The sequence below is a fragment of the Malania oleifera genome, chromosome 6 (genome assembly GCF_029873635.1).
Source record: "Malania oleifera isolate guangnan ecotype guangnan chromosome 6, ASM2987363v1, whole genome shotgun sequence".
NCBI classification, from domain to species: domain Eukaryota; kingdom Viridiplantae; phylum Streptophyta; class Magnoliopsida; order Santalales; family Ximeniaceae; genus Malania; species Malania oleifera.
The window spans coordinates 23,725,313-23,737,334 of record NC_080422.1 but is presented as its reverse complement, the minus strand read 5'-3'; positions in this window follow the sequence as shown (position 1 = coordinate 23,737,334).

Below are 12,022 nucleotides of genomic sequence, written 5' to 3'. Positions count from 1 at the left end.
TCGCGAATAATGAGCGTGAAGCACACGCCCTAATTCAAAGCTTTTCTTCTTATTTTTTTAACCTAGTTTTGGTTCACCAGAGGAAGAAAGAAGACAAATTTTTTGGTAGTTGGATGTAAAATTTTTAATTTAAATTATTTTAGGGAATTAAAAAATTGTTAAGAAGAGAGAGAAGGGATCTTTAATATTATTTTGAACTGTCACATAATAAATTTAAACTTTAGTTAATTTCATTTTTAGGGAAAATATTTTTTTCATTTTTATAAATAAAAAATATAAGAACTTTTTTAAACATTAAATAAATAATAGATAATACACATCACTTGCGCATAATTTCTGATCATTTGTTTTTGCTTCTAGTGTGTTCGTAGAGTATACATGTAATTATAGCGTGGCTGTGGTAAGGTATTACGACATCACGTATCCTTATCCACAAGGGATATTCTAGGAATTTGATGTCACAAATATATACACCAATCACGCATACTATTATGCATGTTTTAGACAATATTAGCCCTCAATCTCCATGTTAAAATTCTCATCTTGTTTTTTGCACGATTATGAAAAGTAAATTCTCTTTTCTTATTTATTTTTTAATTTTGTTGCATTGAATGTATTCTATTAAAAACTTTTTTACACCGTTGGTTATCAAAATAGAGCTGATAGGAATTATTTGAATTGTTTGAATGCTTTTTTGTGATGCTTTATTTTTAAATTAATGTGACATGTGCTTCTAAGTAAAATTGAAGATAAAATTAATGACTAATAATATTTGAGATATATCCTTAATACAGTGAATATTGATCGAATAATATATTATAAATGATTTTAAAAGTAGAGTTGGAGGCCCAAATGTTAAGAAGTTGCATACAATTAAATAGAATTTTTGAATAATTTTATCCCTTGTTCGGTAAGTATTACTTCAATTGTTGAAGATTCCAAAAATGGAAGAGAATGGTACCTACTAAGTCATATATAATCACCAATTCATATTAATTATTCTTTAATTAATTTTTTATCAACCTTTTATTTAGCATTGATCAACTTTGTGTTCCTCATGCTAGTCCAATATGGAACACAAGACTTCCTTTACCTCAAGAAATTATTAACAAGTAGTAGTGTGTGTCTCTATGATATCTATTGATAGCTTGATTAAAAGTATTTTAATATTTAACAAAGTGTAATATAGGGGAATAAATTTCTTAATAAAGAGATATCTACCTAATCATGTCAAAAAGGTAAGCCAAGATGTCAAAGTGATTGAATCCTATGGTCAAAAAGAACATTTAGTTAAATCAAAGTTATCAAAAATGAGATGCACATGCAAGTAAAGACAGCATTATAACCCTTAAAGCAAAGAAATAAGAACACGTGCAATACTTATCCTAATCAAAAAAGGCAATTAAGCAAATTCAAACTTCAATTTCTTATTTTTCAAAGATTATATAGTTTTGATTTAAGAATAATAAAAAATACAGAAGGGTCCAAAACTTATATATACAAGGAAATTGATTTTGTTGTGAATGAACTCAAATTTACACAGTGGAAATCAAAAGTAGCAATCAATGAAGAACAAATATGGAACACACACACACACACACACAGAGTATATTTGAAAACAAGAATAATAAAATAAGAAATTACGTGGTTCGGTAATGCCTACATCCAGGGAGAACTTGGCAAAGTTTCACAATCTTGGTGACTAAGGACACAATACAATATCTTACTTTTTTAGAATACACCTAGAATGATGTATTTATACACACTACAGAGGTTTCCCCCCAAACACCCAACCATACTAACTTTCATATTCAAAATTTGAAATTAGAACTGGTCTCCCGAGCGAATCTGTCGACGGTTTCAGCAAACCGTTGACGATTAGATCTTAAACCATCAACGGTTTATGGTCAAACCATTGATGGAAAGATACCGAGACCAAAACATCTTTGCATGTTCAGACAACCTTCGACGGAACCTTCAACGTATAAAAGCCGAGAGCAGGTCTTCTAAAAATTCAGCCAAACCGTCAACGATTTCCCCGCAGTACTGATTCTACTATGTTTTTCTTCCTTGTGTAAATCATCCACTCAAAGATATGAGCCAAAAAACACAACAATCTCCACCTTAGTGAATATCTGCCCCTTAGGAGAAATCTGAAAGTATAGTCCAATGCTTTACCTTAATCTTGGAATTTTAGTTTGGGTCTATCTCTTCTATATAGGGAAATTGATTTTGTTGTGAATGAACTCGAATTTACATAGTGGAAATCAAATGTAGCAATCAATGAAGAACAAATATGGAACACACACATACAGTATATTTGAAAACGAGAATAATAAAGCAAGAAATTACGTGGTTCGACAATGCCTACATCCATGGGAAAACTTGGCAAGGTTTCACTATCTTGGTGACCAAGGACACAATACAATGATCTTCTTACTTTTTTAGAATACACCTAGAATGATGTATTTATAAACACTATGAAAGTTTCCCTCCAAACACCCAACCATACTAATGTTCATATTCAAATTTGAAATTAGCGCTGGTCTCCCGAGCGAATCTGTCGACGGTTTCAGCAAACTGTTGACGGTTAGAGCCCAAACCGTCAACGGTTTATGGTCAAATTGTCGATCGAAAGATACCGAGACCAAACCATATCTGCATGTTCAGACAACCATCGATGGAACCTTCAACATATAAAAGCCGAGGGCAGGTCTGCTAAAAATTCATCCAAACCGTCAACGATTTCCCCGCAGTACTGATTCTACTATGTTTTTCTTCCTTGTGTAAATCATACACTCAAAGATATGAGCCACAAAACACAACAATCTCCACCTTGGCGAATATCTGCCCCTTAGGAGAAATTCAAAAGCATAGTCCAATGCTCTACCTTAATCTTGGAATGTTAGTTTGGGTCTGTCTCCCTTCTAACACTTGGAGACATAAAGCAAGTCCAAGTAATGTTTGAACTTTTCAATAGTAACTAGTTTTGTCAAAATGTTCGCTGCATTTTTTCAGATGTGTGAACCTTCTCCAGTACAAGTTCACCTGAAGTAATCAATTCCCGGACTTTGTGGAACCTTACATTAATATGCGGGTTCTAACATGGTATACTTAATTCTTCGCCAAGTAGATGGCACTTTGACTGTCACAACATAGCACAACCCCACTTTTCTATATGAAACCTAAGGTGTAGTCTTAAGAGGGGGGGGGGTGAATTGGGTTATTTAAAAATTCCTTAGTGTCTTTTTAAAAATTATTGCCCTTTTTACAATCTTTTAAAGAGTTCTTATATTCTTGTTAATTAGGCAATCCACACAAGTACTTACTTCTTCTATTCAATCCACAAACACAACTTACACAACCAATTCAAACCAAACAAATACCATACAAGTAATTAATATTAACTTTGCAATATTCAACAGCCCTATATATGAATGTGCAAGTCCTGTAGTTTGCTCTTGAACTGAAAATTAAACTATCATCCAAACTCTTTTTCAAGATCAGAATTTAAATAGACCTTCAGTTAATAGTTTTTGGGTTGTTAACCAATCAACGTACTCCCTTACGATTTCCGCAAAATATCGATTAACCAACGTACTCCCTTTCAGTTTTCACAAGCCCAAGAACAAATTAGGCGTAAATTTATTTAATTTCCAATGTGCATTATTTTTCTAATTGAAAGAATTATAACATCCACGCAGTTTATATCTTTGCTGAAATTTAAAAGAGAGTAAGGGAAAGAGAGTGACACCACAACTTGTACAAGGTTCGGCTTACCCCAGCCTACGTCCTTGCCTTAGGTCAACCACCTAAGGATTTCACTATACCTTGTTCCTTCCGGGTGGAACAAAAACCTTACAATAATCACCCTCTTTTTCAGGAACAGAAACCTCTCCAAGCAACAACCTATGCTCGGTCCAACGATTCAATAATGCCTTTAACCGTCAAAGATCAAGTAGAAAGAAATAGATCTACGTACAAAAACACTCTCAAAACACAGAGCAGGTTGTACAAGTTAAATTCCAAATCGTACTTCAAAACCAAAACTAAATAGAAAATGTGAATCTTAAGGTTTAGAAGTCACCAATGGTTCTTAAAAGAATTCTAGATGCAACTCAAAACCAAACCCTTGTTTTTCAATCCAGCAATTTCGTAGAGTTTTCCCCCAGCAAAAAAAGATGTGAGCAAGAATGATCTTTTAGGAGAATTTTAGCATAGAAATTGTGTTTTGCTTCGGTGTGTTTTCTATATATTTTTTCATTGAACAAGGGAGGTATTTATAGACTTTTTCAAAGAAAAGTTTCCTCATTTAACATAAAGCATTTAGGTAACTTTTCAAAAAATATTAAATTAAGGAATTAATTTTGAAAATCTTCCCATTAATTTGAAATTTAAAAATTCTCCGAAGTGTCAGTCGGCTGTGTAACGACCCTAAAGAATAATGGTATTTAAATAATAAAGAGGGAGAGAAATGGAAACAATAATAGAAGGAGGCAGTCAACTTCGTCAACGACATTGCATTTTGAATATAATAACCCAGGGGATTTTCTTATGGCCTCATCGACGAACACAGGGGATTCGTTGACGAGGGTACAAAAGGGTCTCGTCAACGAGGGCAAGTTTCATCGACAAGAAGTTACCGAGAGTGGATTTTTGGAAGTTTGAAATTTGTCAACGAGGGTGCAGGTTCGTTGACGAACTTTCTATAGGACTCGTTGACGAGATGACGTGGCTCGTCGACGAAGGTCGTAGTATAAATAGTGCTAAACTCATTTTCTTGCACAGAAATCTCATCGAAACCCTCTTCTCTCTCTCTCTCTCTCTCTCTCTCTCTCTCTCTCTCTCTCTCTCTCTCTCTCCTACGGCTCCACCCCCTTCTCTCTTCGATTTCGGCCCCGTCAGTCGCTGGATCGACGATCTGAGGCCACCACGACGCTCCTGGCAGAGTTCTCTTCAAGTCTACTGGGGCAGATCGTTGGTGGGATCGAGTTGAATTTCTTCCCAGAATCAGGGTAAGGCCTTTTAGTCAATTTTTGGCCTTTTGGAAATTGTAAGAAATGATGTAGGCAAAGAAATATTGATATTATGTTCTGGAGAATGTTGTTTTCAGGGTGTTAAGTGGAGAACCCTGCAGATGTAGGGCCCGTTACAATAGGGAGATTTTAGCAAAAATCAGGTAAGGGAAATATGTTATGCTAGGCAAATTTAGTATGATTTTCAGTATAGTATATGTATTTATACCAGATTACTATTCACAGCAGGCATTAATATAGTTTATCCATTATGTATAATATGTTTTAAATTACTGTGTGGCTTAAGAATATAAATATAGTACAGAGACATGCTTTACAGTATTTTTCAGAGCTATGTTTTACAGGATATACAGATAGAGGAAATATTTTATAGTAATTATAGAATACCATAATTATATAGTTGATACAGATACAGTTTATAGTACCATGACATACAGTTTTACAATTCATTTCAAAAATATAGTTTATACTGATACAGTTTATCACAACGTCATGGTTTATACAGTTATTACTAAATCATGGTAAAACAGATAGTTGTATATAGAGATGTATTATATAGTATCGGACCCTGTTGAACCCTTACAGATTACAGAGCACGGTACCGTTGCTACGTACAGTATATAGAGTGCAACCACCTATTCAGATAATACGTGGTATAACAATCGATCGTATAGAGTCCATGAGTGGACAAGCCCCCCATCAGATATGGGATGAGGAGGCCAACCAGGATAGATCCCGCCTACAGGCCGCACAACCCTATCATGACACACAGTTATCCACAAGGAAGTTTTCAGTTATTACTATCTTTATACAGATTTACAGAGACAAATATATATATATTTATATATATATATTTACATATTAAAAGTATTTTGAGTAGAAACCTAAAGTACAGATATGTTAAGCAATAGGAAAAAGGTGATGGTTGATATTACTGGTATTGTATTTACAGATTCAGTGATACATGATTATAAAGTAATAGATTTTCACAGTATGGTAACTCAATTGCCACACACTAGAAATAGCATATTTCGTTTTATTGAGCGTTGGCTCATCCCATTATTTTAACATTTTTCAAGTGATCCAGGTAGGCGAGCAGATCAGGCTCGCAGATAGAGGGGCTTCAGTATTACCCTGACAGTAGAGTGAGTATTTTTGGGAGTATTTTTGTATAGCCCTAGGTAGTTGAGGCTAGTTGGAAAACAGTCTTATATGTATGTTTTGAGGAACCTTTTAGCACTCTGGTATTGTATATAATTATATATGATTATGTTTATTTGATTTACCCTTCTCGCTGCTTAGGTTGATGGTTGGATTTAATTCAGTTTGGTATCAGAGCATTATAAATGTTATAGTATAAAAAAAAAAAAAACCCAAGTTAAATAGTAGTCGTTACAGGTTGAGTCACTCGATTGGGTCAATTTTTGCACTAGTCAGTCGGCTGGACAGGCGGTTGACACCATTCTGACTTTCAAAAATTAATTCTGGTAAATTGTCAGTCAGCTAACTGAACCACGTTCAAAATAGTCAGTCGGCTGGGCACTTTCAGTCGGCTGGGCACTTTCAGTCGACTGGGCATTTTCAGTTCATTTGAGTCAGTCTGCTGGACAATTAACTTTACTGAAAATTTCCTATCAGTCGACTGATTGAACCACATTCAAAACTGGTCAGTCGACTGGGTATGTTTAGTTCAATGAGTCAGTCGGCTGGGCATACCTTTTTTTAAAATATTTTCCATTTTTTGATTTCTTTAAAAATATAGTTTACTTGAAAAACTTAATTGGCACTTTTCAAAAACATTTTTAAGAGTCTTTCAAGTGTTGGTCTCTAAGTCTTTGTATCTTAAGGATCTTCACATATCTAAATAGTAATAACTTTGAAGTACTTACAAATATCCTTCTAAGCATGATCTCCTTAATCACTAAGTCTTGTAGCCTCTTGAGGTTCACTTTTGACTTCAAGATCTGCTTGGCCTTTAAGTTCTTCATTTGTCGTTCATTGTTTTAATATATTGAGAAGCTTTCACTTGATTGACATTGATTTCCAGCTCACTACCATGATTAATCGTGAGTGTCCTTTTACTTAGACCTAAAATAAAACCACTCAACAACACATGTTAAAGCATTCTTCATTTTGTTATCAACAAAACAAGATTGAAAAACCCAGTTAGGCCAATAATCTTCCCCTTTTTGATGATAATAAATTAGGAGCAAAAATATGAGTAAGCTTTAAAATGACTCCCCCTTACAACTAGCATTATTTTACTCCCCCTTACAATAAGCATCATTTTAATAATTTGTAGTTTCAAGACCAATTTCAAAATCATACAATATCATGCTCATCATACTCATCATAGATACTATACAATATCATTCTACCTTTTGATACATATCTCATGCTCAGATTTTTTAATATCATGCTTAACATGCTCAAATATCATGTTCAATATGCTCAAATATCATTTTTCAATATCATGCTCAACATGCTCAAATATCATTTTTCAATATCAAGCTCAACATGCTCAATTTTTGCTCAAACACTAATCCCCCTTTTGACATCAATCAAAAAAGGTAAAAAATTCAAATAAACATACAACCACACATTTTTCAATATATTATAGTATAGTATATATAGTGTGCTACAATAGTTAAGTATTCATGCATGTGACATTCATATTTCATCATGCAAATCCAAGATCATGGCAATATTATCAATATCATTACATGTGCATAGGTATGCTTTATTGCTCAAATACCAAGTAATACCAATTGACGCATTCATGGATTCCAATATACGTCCATAGATGCCAATTTTTCATTTATTCATATGATCCATCATAAGCATACATGGTCAAGACATTTCAAAAATCATGTTTCTAAATCATACTTAATAACTTTAAGCTCAGACAAGTATAGTAAGCCATGCATCATAAATATTTTCATGGTCTTTAAAGATTTAAAGATACCAATTTTAAAACATACACATGTAGCATATTGCATATCACATAAGCATGAATCTATTTATTCAAGAAACAATGGGAAAAAAAGCAACCAAGCTAAGTGTTGTATCATACAACACATTAAAGTGCGCTCCAAAACAAACTTAGAACACGCAAAGAGACAAACCCTAAGTCAATTGACTGACAACTTTAAGTTTTACAAACAAGTCTAGGGTTGCTCTGTTAGTCAGTCGGTTGACCTCAGGGTCAGTTGGCTGACTGTTCTCTGGTCCAAGAACATTTACCTCAGTCAGTCGGTTGACCTCAAGGTCAGTTGGCTGATTGACCTCTGTTCCAAAAAAAAACTGCTCCAGTTAGTTTCTCTATTATGTAGTAGACCAAGCTCTCTTCTAATAGTTATGAATCTATCTTCTGAGAGTGCTTTAGTGAAGATATCAGCCCATTGATCATTTGTATTGATGAATTTTAAAATGATGTCTTCTTTTTGAACATGATCTCTTAGAAAGTGGTGTCTTATGTCAATGTGCTTTGTTCTTGAGTGTGAAATAGGATTTTTAGATATATTAATCGTACTCGTATTATCACACATAATTGGTATAGTTATGTATTTCAAATTAAAATCTCTTAATTGCTGTTTCATGTATAGTGTTTGCACACAACAACTCCTGGCCGCTATATATTCAGCCTCAACAGTTGACAAATCCACAGAATTTTGTTTCTTAGAGAACCAAGAAACTAAAGATCTTCCTAAGAAATGGCATGTACCACTTGTACTTTTTCTATATATCTTACAACTGGTATAGTCCGCATCTGAATAACTGATCATTTCAAAATCGGTGTCCTTAGGATACCATAGCCCTAGGTTCGTAGTTTCTATTAAGTATCTTAGGATTCTCGTAACAGCTATTAGGTGTGATTCCTTAGGTACTGATTGAAAATGGGCACACAAACACACACTAAACATTATGTCGGGTCTATTGGCTGTTAGATATAATGGACTTCCAATCATACCTCTATAGTGCTTTGTGTCTACAGATTTTCCCTTTTCATCTTTGTTTAGGCTGATGGTGGTACTCATAGGAGTTCCTATGGGTTTACTATTTTCCATACTGAATTTTTGTATCATTTCTTTTATGTATTTGGATTGACTTATAAAAGTCTCATTCTTTACTTGTTTAATTTGAAGCCCAAGAAAATAGTTTAATTCCCCTATCATGGTCATTTCAAATTCTTCTTGCATACACTTTGCAAATTCTTTACATAAATGTTCATTTGTAGCACCAAATATTATATCATCTACATAAATTTGAATTAAAAGTATGTCATCTTCCTTATTTTTAATGAATAAGTTACTATCAATTTTTCCTCTTGAAAATCCCTTCTCAATTAGAAATCCACTAAGTCTTTCATACCAAGCCCTAAGGGCCTGTTTTAATCCATATAAAGTCTTAGTTAGTCTAAATACATGGTTAGGATTTTCAAGATTTTCAAATCCAGGGGGTTGTTCAACATATACCTTTTCACTAATATACTCATTCAAGAATGCACTTTTGACATCCATTTGGTATAACTTAAAGTTTTTGTAGGAAGCATAGGCTAATAGCATTCTTATAGCTTCCATTCTAGCTTCAGGGGCAAAGGTTTCATCATAGTCTATCTCTTCTTCTTGGTTATACCCTTTAACTACAAGTCTAGCTTTCTTTCTAATGATTATACCATTCTCATCCTTTTTATTTCTAAATGCCCATTTAGTTCCTATGATCGAATGATTTTCAGGTTTGGGTACTAGTTGCCATACTTTGCTTCTTTCAAATTGGTTTAACTCTTCTTGCATTGTAATTATCCAAGATTCAACCTTAAGGGCCTCTTCAACATCTTTAGGTTCATTTTGAGATAAGAATGCATAGTGATTGCACAGGTTCTTTAGAGAAGATCTAGTTGTCAATTCTCTTAGTAATTCCGGATTTTCTGTAAGTTCATCTTTTGGATTTTCTTCATTTATTTCCTTTTCTTCCTTGATTTCTATCTCATCCTCCTTTTTGAACATATAATCTTTTTCTTCATTTTTAACTTCTCTTGAAAAAGGGTTAGATTCATCAAAGTCTACGTGAATTGATTCAATTATGATGAGTGTTCTTTTGTTGTAGATTCTATAGGCCTTACTATTTATGGAGTATCCTAGGAAAATACCTTCATCCGATTTAGTATCAAATTTTCTTAAGTTGTCTTTGTTATTTAGTACGAAACGCTTACATCCAAAGACATGAAAGTAAGTTATGTTAGGCCTTCTTCCTTTCCACAATTCATAGGGTATCTTGTTTAGGCTTGATCTAATGGAAACCCTATTAATTATATAGCAAGTTGTATTTACAGTTTCGGCCCAAAAATACTTGGGTAAGTTATTTTCATTAAGCATAGTTCTTGCCATTTCTTGTAGGGTTCTATTTTTCCTTTCCACAACTCCATTTTGTTGTGAGGTTCTAGGTGTTGAAAAGTTGTGCTTTATGCCATGTTCATTGCAAAATTTTTCAATGTCTTGATTCTTAAATTCTCTTCCTTGGTCACTTTTGAGATTTGATACATTATACCCTTTCTCACTTTGAAGCTTTTTACATAGAGTGATTAATAAGTTGCAAGCTTCCTCTTTGTTAGCTAAGAACAACACCCATGTGTATCTTGAGTAATCATCAACAATTACGAAGGTGTATTGTTTTCCTCCTAAGCTTTGGGTTCTAGTAAGACCAAATAAGTCTAAGTATATGAGTTCTAGGGGTCTACTAGTTGATATATGTTTCTTCTTTTTGAAGCTTTTCTTGATTTGTTTTCCTAGTTGACAAGCATCACACACTTTATCTTTGACAAATTTGGTGTTAGGCAAGCCTTTAACTAAATTCTTTTTAAAAAGCTTGGGTATAAGATCCATGCTTGCATATCCTACCCTTTTATGCCAAAGCCAACTATTTTCACTCATGGCAGCTAAGCAAGTTATATCTTGAGAGATCAAGCTATCAAGGTTTATGCAATATACATTGTTCATTCTATGTGGAGTGAATAATGTCTTTTGATCCTTAGAATCTTGAATTATGCATTTGTCCTTCTTAAATATTATTTCAAATCCTTTGTCGCTAAGTTGACTAATGCTTAACAAATTATGCTTTAGACCATCAACTAACAAGACATCATCTATAGTAAGTAAAAGTCTTTACCTATTTTACCAATTTCGATGATCTTGCCTTTTGCGTTGTCACCGAAGGTTACAAATCCTCTATCCTTTTGAGTGAGAGAAGTGAACTTAGATTTATCTCCCGTCATATGCCTTGAACATCCATTTTCTAAGTACCATTTATCCTTAGATTAAGTGGTCATAAAGCAAACCTCTTCGTTATATGCCATGAAGCACATGTTTGCTACTTATTGATCGCTTGACTCACTCTCTAATTCACTCGAACTTGTGTCATCCCAAGTTGCCTTCATTGCAGGCTTCTTTTTCTTCTTTTCCTTCTTGAGTTGTGGGCATTCCGGTTTGATGTGCCCGACCTTTTTACAATGACAGCAAGTGGGAGGATCATTTTTGCTTTTGTATTCCTTTTTATTTTTTTTCACCTCTTTCAACTTTTGATCCGTTTAATTTTCTAGTGAATTTCTTGTTTCTTTTCAAGAATTTTCCAAGTCTTTTAGTTATGAGAGCTAAGTCTTCATCTTCTAATTCACTAGATTCATTATCTTCCTCACTTGAATGTTCTTTCAAGGCTTTTAGGGCTATAGACTTCTTGTTTTTGTTTTCATTGCTTCTTTCCTTCAACATCATTTCATAGGTTAGAAGAGATCCTATAAGTTCATCAAAGGAAGTTGGTTTAAGGTTTCTCCCTTTCGTTATGGCTGTGGTTTTTGGTTCCCAAACAGGTGGAAGAGCTCTTAGAATTTTGCAGATCATCTCATGGGTGGAATATTTTTTTCCTAAGGCACTTAGTGAGTTTATGATATGTGTGAACCTAGTATACATGCTTGTTATAGTTTCATCGGAATT